At 37.3% G+C, this 14,332-nt stretch overlaps 1 long non-coding RNA gene across 2 annotated transcripts; it reads left to right on the top strand.

Moving 5' to 3' along the window:
• Positions 1–11,152: 11,152 nt before the first annotated feature.
• Positions 11,153–13,574, top strand: LOC122027569. 2 transcript variants are annotated; one of them, XR_006124456.1, is made up of 4 exons: positions 11,153–11,705; positions 11,825–11,947; positions 12,147–12,204; positions 13,269–13,574. It is a non-coding gene; the product is annotated as an uncharacterized LOC122027569 (long non-coding RNA). The 2 variants fall into 2 exon arrangements; XR_006124457.1 differs by lacking the exon at positions 12,147–12,204.
• Positions 13,575–14,332: the final 758 nt, after the last annotated feature.

The following is a 14,332-nucleotide window of genomic DNA, read 5'->3' as shown; positions in this document are numbered from 1 at the left end:
TTCCATATACACAAATAACAGTCTTCACTTATTGTCAACTACAAATACATTTCATATTTATTCAAAATTTTAATAGCACGATAAATATAAAAACTTAATAATATTTCACTAAAAAATTAAAATCATACTAGATGAAATGGCCAAACTATCATTCTTCCAAGTACATCCTCCATATGATAAGTCCAAGCTATTATATTTGCTTTTCTAGTCAAGTGGTGGTAGAGGATTGACAAGCTCACAAAAATCCTTGAGATATATTTATAGTCAAGTGGTTGTTGAGTAGATTATGATCAATCCTGATGAAAATGTACCTAATGTCCATAGTGCCCGATTTTCATTATGCAACAATAGCAAGTGTTTTAATAATCATTGTCAAAATTAAATGATAATGGAATATCGGTAGTAAAAATTATTAAAAGTTATTCAACAATCTTTTTCCTAGTATATCTAAATGATATAGTACAAAAAGAAAGTCTATGTTCGGGCAGGTTGAAGGCTTCCCTTTTTTTCCTAAAAAATATTTCTTGTTCATGTTAATAAGAATATTAGCAAAGATAGGGCAAGGATTAAAATAGGTTAAAATTTTTAAACTGCATAGAAAATACATAAGGCAAACAATTGTGTGTTTAGCAGTTAATGTAAATGTTAGTATCACAATATGGTAAGAGCACGTTACTAGACTGAATGAACTATATATATATGCAAGTCATTGTTTATAGTCGTTGCCTCAAAAAAGCTATATTCAGTCTTCCATTTTATCAAAATGATTTTGTTTAGTAAAACAACAAATGTAATTTTGTAAATGTGAGTGAGAAGTCAAGTAGGTCATGAAGGATCGAATACTTAACTGGGAATGTCCTAACTCGAGTGTTAGATAAGGTGGAAGTCTATCGAGTAACTAGTCATAACTACGGTTAGGAAAAGAGAAGTCCAAGTGAGTCAAGAAGGGCCGCATGTTTGTAAATGAAAGCCCTAACTGAGGTTAGGCATGATGGAAGTTTACCGAGTAACTAGTTCTAACTGAAGGTTAGACAAGAAGAAAATCTAAGTGGGTTAAGGAGAACTGCACTTAGTTATCGGAAGTCCTACTGGAAGTTGGCAAATAGAAAATCCAAATGGGTCAAAGGTTGACCGAACACTTGGTACAAAAGAAAGTCCAAGTGGGACAAAAATTGACTGGACACTTGGTGGAGAAGTCCCAATAGATCATGATTGACTTGGGCAAGAGAACCTTACATTTGGATCAAGCAAATTAGGGTTAGGCAATCGATTAGTCCTAAGCTAATTAATTAGGAGGTTCTCGCGAGAACACAGAAAGGGCCCAAATCGATTGATCAATCAATTGGGCCAATCATAATCTATTGATAAATCGATTAGGGTTATTTTCTCGATCGAACAAAAGAGGTCCAAATCAATTAGGAAGATTTCTTAATCGATTAGGGTTGGCTCAAATAGATTAAGTCGGTCACCTAATCGATTGGCAGTTGTGTTTCGCTAAGAAGAGCCGAATCGATTGAGGCAATCGATTCAATTTTTCTTAATTGATTGTGCTAATCGATTAAGGCATTTCGTGAGAGAATAAGAAGGTTGTGAATCGATTGGGTAATCGATTAAGGTCTTTCTAATCGATCAATATGACTCACCAATTGATTAAGGATTTGAAAAATAGCCATTCTACAAGTTGTTAGACGGTCAGCTTATATGGCAATTGATTAAGAGAAAGCTTAATCGATTAAGAGGCAAAAAATAATTCAAGCAGCTTCAATATAAAGGGAGTTCATCTATGGATTTAGCCGCTCATTCTTGGACGATTTAGAGTGAAGTATTACTACATTTTTTAGTCAAGAAGAGGCTAAATCAAAGCTAGAAAAGAGCAAGCAAAACAAGGTTCTTTGTTGTAATCATTTTTTTATTTCCTTCGTAATCCAGTTTGCATTTCTTGTTGTATATCTTTTATTTAAGCTTGTGCGAGGCTTCTCCGCCTCTAGATTATTTGTGAGGAGTGTGTTCATAGAGAAGTTGTGTGCATAATGTGGATGTTGGATCATAAAATCGCTAGAGGGGTGAATAGCGATTGCCCCTTTTTCGAAAATCGAGAATACGCAGTGGAAAGGAAATATAAAAATTCAAACGTTAACATAAGTAATTTTTTACTTGGTTTGGAGCCTTTGACTGTTGGTGCAATTTGTACTAATGATTTAACTCAGGTTTTGATGAATGACAAGAGATTTAAAGTTAGAGTGTTTTGTGTTTAACCTTTATACCAAGTGTGTAGGAGTTGACTGGTCTGAAGGACATGACACCGGGCTGAAATTCAGTTAGGTCCATAGGACTCGATAGTTGGTGAGAAGTCCAGATAAGTCCATGGGGCTCAATATCTGGCGGGAAATCCAGTTGGGTCTGTGAGACATAAGAATTGGCCAAAGTCCAGTTGGGTTTGTGACCTAACAACTAGCGGGAAGACCTGGTGGGTCAAAGGCAAGTCAAGTGACTGCGCTTGGTAAGTGTAGGTAAACAATTGCAAGAGAGATCCAATGAGGACGTGTTCCCCATTTAGGAAACTGTAGGCGTCGGTCAAGCTTAGGTCCATTTGAAAAACCTAAGCGGAGACCCTGACTAGATCCTGATTTCAGGGAGATAGAATCTAATGACTACTTATATTTTATTATGTTGTGCTAACTCTATTTTATAGGGTAAAAAAAATTTCTATTGGTTGGACTAACCTTTTCTGCAGAGAAGAAGTTGTTGAAGAAAAGGGGAGTCTGAGCACCCGGAGCAGTTTGCCTAAGCGGGTGTGCAAGAACCCAGGTGGTTCGAGCGCCCGGAGTCAGTTCAGGAGGCCAGACCCAAATATTCATCCACAAGATGAGGTGGAGCACGTCGATTGGCTGAGTCACATGGTCCAGGCGCCCAGAATGGGCCTATTTAAAGTCCTTCCACCAGGAGCTTAAAAACAACAACTACTACAAGTTTCTCTCTTGTATGTTGCTCCCAAAAAGCTCTGATGACACTGAAAGGATGCTCTGAGTTTGAAGAATGAGAGATTCTTATTTCCTTTCTGTTTATCGATAATGATTTCAATTCTTGTACTCAATATTTTGGCGAACTATTAGTGGATTTGCCAACGAAAGCATTCGATGAATGCGGGCCTTGGAGTAGGAGTCGTCGAAGGCTCCGAACCAGGTATAAATTGATTTTGTTAACATTGTCTTTTATTCTTCCGCTATGTACTTCAATTTAATTCGCTTTCAATTTTTTTGATTAACGCTATTCACCCCCCTCTATTGTCTTTTTGATCCTACATCGACGACTCCTACTCCAAGACCATGCACTCGTCGAGTGCTTTTGTTGGACAATCACTATCGGTTCAAAAATGGGTTACAAAAGATTAAGTATAAGAACTGAATTACAAATATTACCAATAAATAGAAAGGAATTTTGAACTTTGGAGCAGCTTTTCGATGTCATTAGAGCCTTTTCAAAGCAGCGCGTAAGAATGAAACTTGTGGCAAATGTTCTCCTGAAGCTACTGGTTGAAGGCATTTATGTAGGACCGTTGCGGGCTGACTTGAAGGGGGGGTTGGATAGCCTGCAAATACAAAAACAAAAATCAACCCTTCTCGAACTCTCAACAGAACACTTGCATAAATAAATTAAACAAATAAACTAAAAGTAAGAGGCAAAAGAGATTTACTTGGTTTTAACCGAGAAGTTTGTTAATCCAAGGAAAATTAAGCGCACTAGAATATCTCATTCAGGCGGAGAAGCCTCTTACAACGTTTGAGCACAGAAACAAAAGCTCAATTCTAAACTTTAAAGCACACAAGCATTGGAATTACAATTCTTGAGTTTGTTGAAAAGCTTCTGGACCAAGGCTATATTTATAGCCTTAGTCGGGACGCCCTGAGGGTTCCGGGCGCCCTGGTGGATAAACTTTATTTCCTAACGTTCAGATCGAGTCAAAATTTGATCCGGTCAAAAAGTCAACTCCGGGTGCCCCGAACAGCTCCGGGCGCCCTGGAGGGAAAAGTCACCCCCGTTGACTTTTTCCAGTCCGGGTCTTCTGCTCCGGCTTCGTTCACTTTAGACCGAGTCTTCCGCTCACTTGGGTGATCTCTGTCATCCGGAATAGGGCTCACCCGAACCCAACTTCCGGTCTTCTCGAGCAGGCTTCCGCTCCGGCTTCTCGTCCCTCGGAATCGCCGCGTGCTTCCTTCTCATCCGCCAGCGTACTCATCCGCAGTCTTTGTCCCTCGGTCGCATCCCGTACCGACCTTCTCGCTAGCTACGTCTCTTGCTCCTCGAACAGTCTTCCGCTCCGGCTTCTCGTCCCTCGGAACCACCGCACGCTTCCTTCTCGTCCGCCGGTGTACTCTTCCGCAGCGTCTCGTCCCTCGGACGTACCGAGTGTCATCCTTCTCGCTAGCTGTGTCTTCCGCTCGACTACTTGTGCTCCTAAGCTCCTACACACTTAGACACAAGGTTAGAAACACACAAGACCTAATTTTAACTTGTTGATCACACCAAAATAACCTTGGGGTTCCAACAATCTCTCCCTTTTTGATGTGATCAACCCAAGTTAAGATAGAGTAAAAATAGACATTAAAATAAACTAACTAATTTTTGCAATTAAGTGCAAACAGATGGAAAAATTATTTTTGGTCTACCTCCCCCTAGACTTATACTTTTCCTCTCTCTCTTTTATCACATAAAAAAATGGGGTTGCAAGAAAAAATCTAAGGGTTAAGACTTAGAAAATTTTGAGAACTTTGAAAAGTTTTACAATCATTTTCACAAAACCAGTCTCAAAAAAATATTTCTAAGTATCGCTTTAAAAAACAATTCTGACTTAGGCAGTTTTCTAAAAATATTTTTGAAAATTCTAAGTAAAAATTTAAGAAGAAATTTCTAATTTCAGAAAAACTTTTAACTTAGGCAAAAATATTTATTTATTTATTTTTATTTAAACAAAATTCGTTCTCAAGTTATTGTCATTTCTTTAATATTATGATATCTAAATTTCCATTTTAGTCTATCATAATTTCTCAAATAATAATTTTCCAGATTTAAAACCAACAATATTAAGCATGCAGAAAATTCTTTCGGCAACATAATTGGTAAAAAATCTTTCGGCAATGTTTCTAATTTGCAAGATTCGTTTGACAAAGTATTTTGTAACTCACAAGAATTTTTTGGTAATGCTTCTAATTTGCTAAATTCTGTCAACAAAAGATTTTCTAATCCAAAAAATTCTTTCGACGATTCAATTTCGAATTTGTAAAAATCTTCAGGCAACTTTTCAATTGATTTAACCAATTGTTCAGAAGGTAGAGACTATACTTGACTTACCTTGTCAGTTGTTGATTCTCCCCCTATTGTGTTACTTTCTTTCAAAGTCTCTCCCCCTTCATCGATGCTCATCTAGGATGAGCTTTCTGTGTCCTCGGGATGGAGTTCGGCTGTCTTGGTAGTTTCCTCATTCTTGGATTGTTCTGATGGTGACTTGGTGTCCATCGAAGAGTTGGATTCGACTTCAGCTGGTTCTTCGTAGATCTTTAAGAACTTTTCTCAAAGTTCTTTTGCGTTTTTGTATTCTCCGACTCTGTCGATATCTTCATCTAGTATTATTCTTAGAAGATGAAATTCAGCCCGAGCGTTTTCCATCGATTCGTTACGTTGCTTCTCGTTCCAGAGATATTTCTTGATTTCTTCTTCATTCGTTGTCTTTGGTGCTTCATAACCAGATTTCATAATTAATGAAATACCAAAATCTGTGTTTAGATATACCTTCATGCGTTGCTTCCATAAAGCAAACTCCCCCTCGAATGTTGGTGGGTAGATGCTAGCTTCGGCCATCGTTTTGTTGCTTCAGTCGGCGGTTAGTCCTTCTGAGACGCCTCGGCTCTGATACCACTTGTAGCACCGTTGTGAGCCGGCTTGAAGGGGGGTTGGATAGCCTGCAAACACAAAAATAAAAATCCAACCCTTCTCGAACTCTCAACAGAACACTTGCATAAATAAATTAAACAAATAAACTAAAAGTAAGAGATAAAAGAGATTTACTTGGTTACAACCGAAGAGGTTGTTAATCCAAGGAAGATGAAGCACACTAGAATATCTCCTTCATGCAGAGAAACCTCTTACAGTGTTTAAGCACAGAAACAGAAGCTCAACTCTAAACTTTAAAGCACACAAGCATTGAAATTACAATTCTTGAGTTTGTTGAAAAGCTTCTGAACCAAGGCTATATTTATAGCCTTTGTCGGGGCGCCCTGAGGGTTTCGGGCGCCCTGGGGGGATAAACTTTATCCCCCAACGTTCAGATCGAGTTAAAACTCGATCAGGTCAAAAAATCAACTCCGAGAGCCCCAGAGGGAAAAGTCAACCCCGTTGACTTTTTCTAGCCTGGCTCTTCTGCTCCGGCTTCATTCTCTTTAGACCGAGTCTTCCGCTCACTTGGGTGATCTCTATCATCCGGAATAGGGGTCACCCGAACCCAACTTCCGGTCTTCTCAAGCAGGCTTCCGTTCCGGCTTCTCGTCCCTTGGAGTCGCTGCGTGCTTCCTTCTTGTCTACCAGCGTACTCATCCGCAGTCTTCATCCCTCGGTCGCACCCCGTGCTGACCTTCTCTCTAGTTGCATCTCTTGCTCCTCGAGCAGTCTTCCGCTCTGGCTTCTCGTCCTTCGGAACCATCGCACGCTTCCTTCTCGTCTACCAGTGTACTCTTTCGCAGCGTCTCGTCCCTCAGGCGTATCGAGTGTCGTCCTTCTCGCTAGCTGCGTCTTCCGCTCGACTACCTGTGCTCCTAAACTCCTGCACACTTAGACATAAGGTTAGAAACACATAGGACCTAATCTTAACTTGTTGATCACACCAAAACAACCTTGGGGTTTCAACACTTTATATATGCCCATTTCGGCTGCCTGGAACCCCTCCAGGCACCTAGACTGTTATTGAAGTGACAATCTCTCATCGAAACTTCATCCGCAAAGTTTATCAACCTTTGGGAGCCTGGACCCCCTCCAGGTGTTAGGACTGTTAACATGGGTTCGGTCAGTCATCGCGCTCTAACTCAGCTTCTCAATATTTTTTCAAGTTCGGATGCCTGGACTACCCGAGTGCCTGGCAGCCGCCCGGGCGAAGATAGTCCAAGCACCCAAACCATTTCAGGGCACCTGAAGTCCGGGCGCCCAGACACCCTTTTTCAACACTTTCTTCCCTGTAAAAAAGGGTTAGTCCATCCAACAAAAAAATAAATTAATCATATAAAATAAAGTTAGCACGATATAGCAGGATAGTAGCAGTAATTAGATCTTGTCTCTCTAAGATTAGGATTTAGTCAAGGTCTGAGCTTAGGTTTTCCAAATGGACCTAAGCTAGACTGACGCTTATAGTTCCCTCAACTAGGAACACACCCTCACTGGATCTCTCTTCCAGTTGCTTGCCTCCACTTACCAATTGTAGACTTCAGATCCCTTGACCCACCAGGACTGCCTGCCAAATTTCAACCAATCTGGATTTTCTCCTGACAAATCTCAATCGATCTTGACTTCATACTAGCTATTAACCTAGCTAAACTTCCTGCCATATCTCAACTAATCTGGATTTTGTGTCAGCTATCAACATAGTTGAACTTCCACCTAGTGTTCTGATCTTCTACACCCATCATGTTCTGTACACTTGGAAAAGAGTTTAGATAAATAATGCATCTAACTTTAACCTATTTGTCATACATCAAAACTTTATTATCAGTGTAACTTGCACCAATAATCTTTCCCTTTTTGATGTAATGATAACATGAGTTAAAGTTAGAAAAAGCATGAAACAAAATAATGCAAAAATTTAAATGGTTAGTATTTTTTCTAACTCCTAACCCTCTATCCTCCCCGTTTAGCATACATCAAAAATTAATACAACTTATTAAATACAAATTTCCAATAGTTCATAAAAGTTTGGAAAACAAAAAGTTGGAAGTTTTTCAAATAAGTTTGCAAAATGAATATATATTGCAAACTAAGTTTTTCAAACAAGTTGTCAAATAATGATTTCAAGTTCTTAAATTATGAAAATGAGTTTTATTTTGAAAACAACCATTGCAAGTAATAGTTTCTAGTAAATAAAGTTCACAAAGTAAAGTTTTTATTAAAAAAAACTCAGGTTTATTGTAGGGAGAAGTAAATGAAAAAATATTTTAAATTAATTTGAAAGGGGTTTTTCAAAATTTATTAAAGTGTTTCAAAAAATTTAAAATTGAATTTTGCAAAATAATTTTGAAAAGTATTTCCAAATCATTCTAAAAAAATATTTTTCAAAAATACCTTTGAAAGTAAGCTTGTTAAAATAGTTTTCAAAACATTTTACATAGATACTTTGAGAAAAACCATCAAATAAATTACCAGAGACAATTTTAAAGGATTTCAAAATTTTACAAATGTTTATCAAATATTTAAAATTTTCAAAAACATATTGCAAAGATAATTTTTATGAGAATTTTTGCAAGCAATTTGTCAAATATTTTTAAAAAGTAATTTTTAAACAAATTCACTTTTCAGAATATTTTATAGCTATTTTTCAATATAATTTTCAAAATAACTTCCAAAGTATTTTTGTAAAATAATTTCAAGGAAACTTCCAAAGAGGTTTTTAAAGTAATTTTAAAAATATTAACCAAAAATTTCAAAATAGGATTTTGAAAATAAATTTTTTAGATGATTAAGTAATTTGTAAGTATTTTAAAACAATTTTCAAGGTAATTTTTCAACCACATACATTGAAAAGTTTAAACAAAATATATTAAACAAAGTTCTAAGTAAATTTGAAGATATCAGTTTACAAAAGAGTAGCACCAAAAAGGAAATTTTTTAAAAATATTACACTTTTAAAAGAAGTTTTCAAATATCCTCCCTAAACCTAATATTTTTATTTAAAAATAATTATTCAACTACCAATATTCTTAGCACATGTCTAATTATTATTTATTAACTATCTACTAGAGGATAGTGGTGTTCACTTGGTTAATCAAGTTAAGTACTAACATCTAGTTAGAAATTACTGAAAAAGGACTACTTAACTTGATCAATTTATTATTATATTTATCGCCCAGACTTATATTAATGTACTGATATAAGCATATGAAGTCTAGACAAGAGGCCTATGCATCTCATTTCATTCTGTGTTTTTTAGTACACAATTAAAGTAGACCTAGTGTATTTGTGAGATGCTCATTTCCTAGATCTATAAAATCATACTTTTTATGGGTTTATCTAGACTAAGCACAAAATAATTTGGCAACACTAGAGAAATAATTTATTTTTAGAAAATATAAGTAAATAATTTTACTAGAATTTACAAATCACTTGAATAAGTATCCTCCCCCTTAACCTATGGGTTTAGTTAAAAAAACCGTACTTATAATTATTTTACTGAGTTTACAAATGTGATAAATTTTAAAGGAATTAATTACTAAGTTAAAATAATTCTTTTATATTCATTAGTATTATTTCTGAATTTTAATTAAGTTTGATTACTTTAGTTACAAATCATTTTTAATTAATCAATTATTAATTAATTTTTAATCAATTATTAAGTTTAAAATTTAAGTTAATAAAATTTCAACTGATTTAGTTAATTAAGATCTAAGTTTTAATTTAGTTAATTTAATTAATTTAAGTAAACTTTAAGTTTATCTTTATTTAATTAATGTAAGTGGAATTAGTCCTTTAGATCTTATTTTAAGTTAGATTTAATTAATATTTTAGTACAAGCTTTAGTTGGAAAAATTTATGTTTAATTTTAAGTTCGAGTTAAATTTTAAGTTAAAGTTATTTTAATTTTAATTTAAATTTAATTTATTTTAAGTTATTTTAATTAATTAATTTTAATTAATTTAATTAATTTTAATTAATTTAATTAATTTTAATTTATTTATTTTAATTTATATTAATTTAATTTAATTTAATTAATTCAATTCAATTTAATTTATTTTAGTTTTATTTAATCTTTAATCATCTCACCCAATCTATGTTTTTTTATCAAGAAATCATATGATTTTATGAGATATGTTAAGTTAAATTTCAAGATTTGATTTAACTTTTGTTGGATTTGTGTTTAACTTTCGGTTAAATAAATAGATATTCTTTGGATAAACTTCTAAGTTGTAATAAATCACCTATACATCATTAGATTAGTCATGCATTTTGTAAAATACCATAATTAATTAATAATAAAGTAATTAGGTTAAATGAATGAATAGCCATAAGGAAATTTTTAGAAATTTTCTGAGAATTTTTCGAAATTCGTATGAGTGAATTTAAGAGGATCAATTATTGAACCATGAGTTTAAGCTACTTGATTTAAAGGAGGCTCCTGCGCAGGCTCTTATCAATTAAGTGGTACCGTTCACCCAAAAATCCCTTCGGGGGTTTCTGATAAGGGGCCGTTTCGGCGGTGGTGTCGGTTACTATAAAAAGTTTACCCATACAGTTTAACAACGGAACCAGGGGTGCTCTGGGTATGACGTTGTACCCTTTGACTGAGGTGCCAGGTTCGAGCACCCTCCTGCACAAGCTCTTATCAATTAAGTGGTACCGTTCACCCAAAAATCCCTTCGGGGGTTTCTGATAAGGGGCCGTTTCGGCGGTGGTGTCCGTCACTATAAAAAGTTTACCCATACAGTTTTTTACAACCAAACCAGGGGTGCTCTAGTTATGACGTTGTACCCTTTGACTGAGGTGCCAGGTTTGAGCACCCTCCTGCGCAGGCTCTTATCAATTAAGTGGTACCGTTCACCCAAAAATCCCTTCGGGGGTTTCTGATAAGGGGTCGTTTCGGCGGTGGTGTGAGTCACTATAAAAAGTTTACCCATACAGTTTTGAGTCCCCTCGGGGCGGTGCGATGGTTAAGATATGGGGTATTGCCACATGAGGTCTTGGGGTCGAAACTCGGCGTGACCGAGCATAACCTCCCCTATGTCTTAGCCATTTGCACTAATGGCTAGTAGTCATCCGTGATTTCCCTCCTCCGTGTTGGCCTAGGGACGAATTGGCGGGGGCGCTGGGGGCGAGTGAATCGCCTTTTTTGCCACTTGATTTAAAGGAGGAAATGTTTAATTTCCTTAAATATTTATTTTTCCTTTTTCTTTAATCCTTTTCCCGTGCATTCCTTCTCTCGCCGAAAGCTTCTTCTCCTCGTCTTCCCCTCCTCTCCCTCACGCCGCGCGCAACATCTTCTCCCTCCCGAACCCACTTCGCAGATTCCCTTCTCCCTTCACCTCTCCGCATTGCTGCCGACGCCGACGGTCGCCTCCCTGGTGCCGGCGCTCAAGAGCCCTCCCTTTGCGTCGTTCCCTTCTCTCCCAACTCCTCTTCATCACCCGACGGCACCGCCCGACGCCCCGCCACCCACTGCTGTCGTCGGTGTAGCCCAGCTCCGCAGCTAACCGAGGGAAAGCCTACCACGATCTCCCCCTTCCAATTTTCACTTGTGCCCTAGATCTGGATTATCGCCGCCTCCTCTCAGTCTCTACCGACGCAGCTAACCCTAGATCAACTGCGAACCACCGTTGTTGTGTGCTGCCATGAGGTCCACCGTTAGTTCCTCTTCTCCACGCCATTGCCACTGTCAATGCTTTCCTTCCGGTGAGCAATGGGTGCTCCTCAGGCAGAGATAGGGAAGGAGCAGTGAACCTTCGGCAGAAACAATGAAGGTAACGAATGGAGGAGTTTGGAATTTGGGGTACTATTTTGATTATAGTTGCTGTAGATTGAGGTTTGTAGTGGTTTTGAATTGATTAAGATTATGTGAATTGGTTTGAAATGCTTGTAGTTGTTGGATCAGCCATTGTAGCTCCAACCCTTCTTCCGGCAGCAGCTTCACAGTAGCTTATATCATGAATTTCAGTAGCAAGCTTCTTCGACTGTGAATTCTACAACGGAGCATCCAGTTTGGGTGAGTTTTGAAGTTGTTTCATTTCTATATGGGAATGTGAATAGGGTATTATGGATTGGCTTGATTATGGGTTAGAATATTTGAGATGGGTTAATTACGTAAGGTTGATTAATAATGAGGGTTTCCTAATTGAATTAGGAATTTGATTTAGTCATTGGATACTCATGAGAGTGGATTGATTTTATGCTTGTTGTTACAGGACTTTGAGTTGAGACGAGCGTCTCAACATAGAGATAGTTAGGATGATCTATATAAAGGTGGGTATCTCTTGACTTATCTTTTATGATATTGTCACTTTGATATGCTTAGTAAATTATAGCTAGAAGCAATGATCATGCTTAGATTTGCCTTGGTATGCCATTATTTGACTCCTATAGTATGTTCTGTTCATTGCCTGTTATGTATCCATGTTTATATCTCTTGATTATTGTCATGTGCACCTTAGTTTCTAGATGAAGTGACATACTAGGCTTCACTGAGTATATGACTAATTTTTTGGATTTTATGATCTGACATGTGTACTTAGATCTGTGATACCAAGGTCATAGTATGATTTATTTTCCTGTTGGTACATATTATGTGGAGGTGATTATGGTTAGGATTTACATGCTTAGTGTCATGCATCATCTTGCATGATTGCATGTTGTGCGATTGTTAGCTCCATTATTGTTGAGCACATCGCCAACTACATGATCTACACACACAACCACTCATAGATTAGTGGTATATCAGGCAAGGTGTGTGGCAGTTTTGCTCTGTTAGGCTCCGCTGGTCCGCTCATGGGTAGTGGTGATGCAGTGTGATAGCCGGCAGGGATCCCTCCTCTAGACTGTCTCTGGGAGATGAGAGCATTGCACTCCCCCACTCTGTTTGGGGTAGGAGGATAGGTGTACTCCGACAACATCCTGTCCACTCGGTCACTCAGGAGCAGTGATGGCTCATAGCCCTACCCACTCGGTCTCACCATCGCGTGTGAGATGGCTGACTGGCGTCAGGGGTGACACATGTCATTTTGCACCATTTTACATTGATTGCATTTATTGTTTGTCATTGCTGCACTTTATTTGTTGCATTTTGGTGTTGCATATGATTGACATGTATACAGGAGACATTATATATCTAGTCTAACGCCTCTTACATCTGGATAGGAGGTCCTAGTGAGTACAGTTCTTCTTCTGTTATATTTTCAGTTTGCATTTCTTTTTATTGATCAGAAGATTGTACTCCATGATTAGTATTGATAGTTATATCTTACTAGGCATGTCAGCTTAATATCCACTGAGTTCTTTGAATTCACGTCGTTGAGCTATTTCTATTTCAGGTAGCAGGTAGATTTTGGAGTTGCTTGGAGTATCTTGTCTGCCGGTTCCCACATCACATCCGAAGACTTATTTCTGGTTTTCATTTGTACTTTATTTGGTCTATGTTTTTGGTTTACTTAGCAATGTAAAATTTTGATTTTTGGTTCCGGAGTGTTGTGATGTGGTGTTTTGTATTGTTTGTTGTGTTGTGTAAGTCTAGCTGGCTAGCGGTCATTCTTTTGGTTTGTAATGATTTTCTGTTGTATTTCCACTGTGTGCTTCTTTTTAGTACAACCGAGTGGGTTATTAGATATATATATATAACTGCGTGATTGTAGTTTTGTTGTTAGAGCCGAGTGGGCTGAATATAAACTGCGTGGTTGTGTATATATTCCAGCCGTGTGTGGCTGATGTATATCTGTGGATGTAGAAATGATTTAGATTGTCACGTGTATGTTGCCGGATTTTTCCTCTGCTGGGACTCCTCTGGGCATGACAATTTATTTTGTATCAGAGCCACAGGTTTACGACGGCTGGTTTTCGTGTTTTGATTTCATGTTTTGGTTTTCTCGATATGACTTTTTCGGGTTTTGGGACCTCGCAACAGCAGGACATTTCCAAGCTATAGGAGGTATGTTGGTATATTGTTATCATACATTTCTGTTAGTATATGCATTGTTGACTATGATAGTTATGACATGTGTTATTACTCTTTGTTAGTACCTGTCTAATTGTTATAACATATATTACATGTATTGGGTCAACTATTGATCATGTTCGACCTTAATAGAGATCAAGGATTACAGTCTCAGGTGATTTTTCATATCATACTATCGGTAGTTTTAGCTTTCTTTTACTACTAGTTGTGATGTGGTTTTCATTTGTACTTTATTTGGTCTATGTTTTTGGTTTACTTAGTAATGTAAAATTTCGATTTTGGTTCCGGAGTGTTGTGATGTGGTGTTTTGTATTGTTTGTTGTGTTGTGTAAGTCTAGCTGGCTAGCGGTCATTCTTTTGGTTTGTAATGATTTTCTGTTGTATTTCCGCTGTGTGCTTCTTTTTAGTACAGTCGAGTGGGCTGTT

Source organism: Zingiber officinale, chromosome 10A (genome assembly GCF_018446385.1).
Source record: "Zingiber officinale cultivar Zhangliang chromosome 10A, Zo_v1.1, whole genome shotgun sequence".
NCBI lineage: Eukaryota > Viridiplantae > Streptophyta > Magnoliopsida > Zingiberales > Zingiberaceae > Zingiber > Zingiber officinale.
The sequence above is the reverse complement of the archived record's forward strand: the minus strand, read 5'-3'. Positions and strand labels throughout refer to the sequence as shown.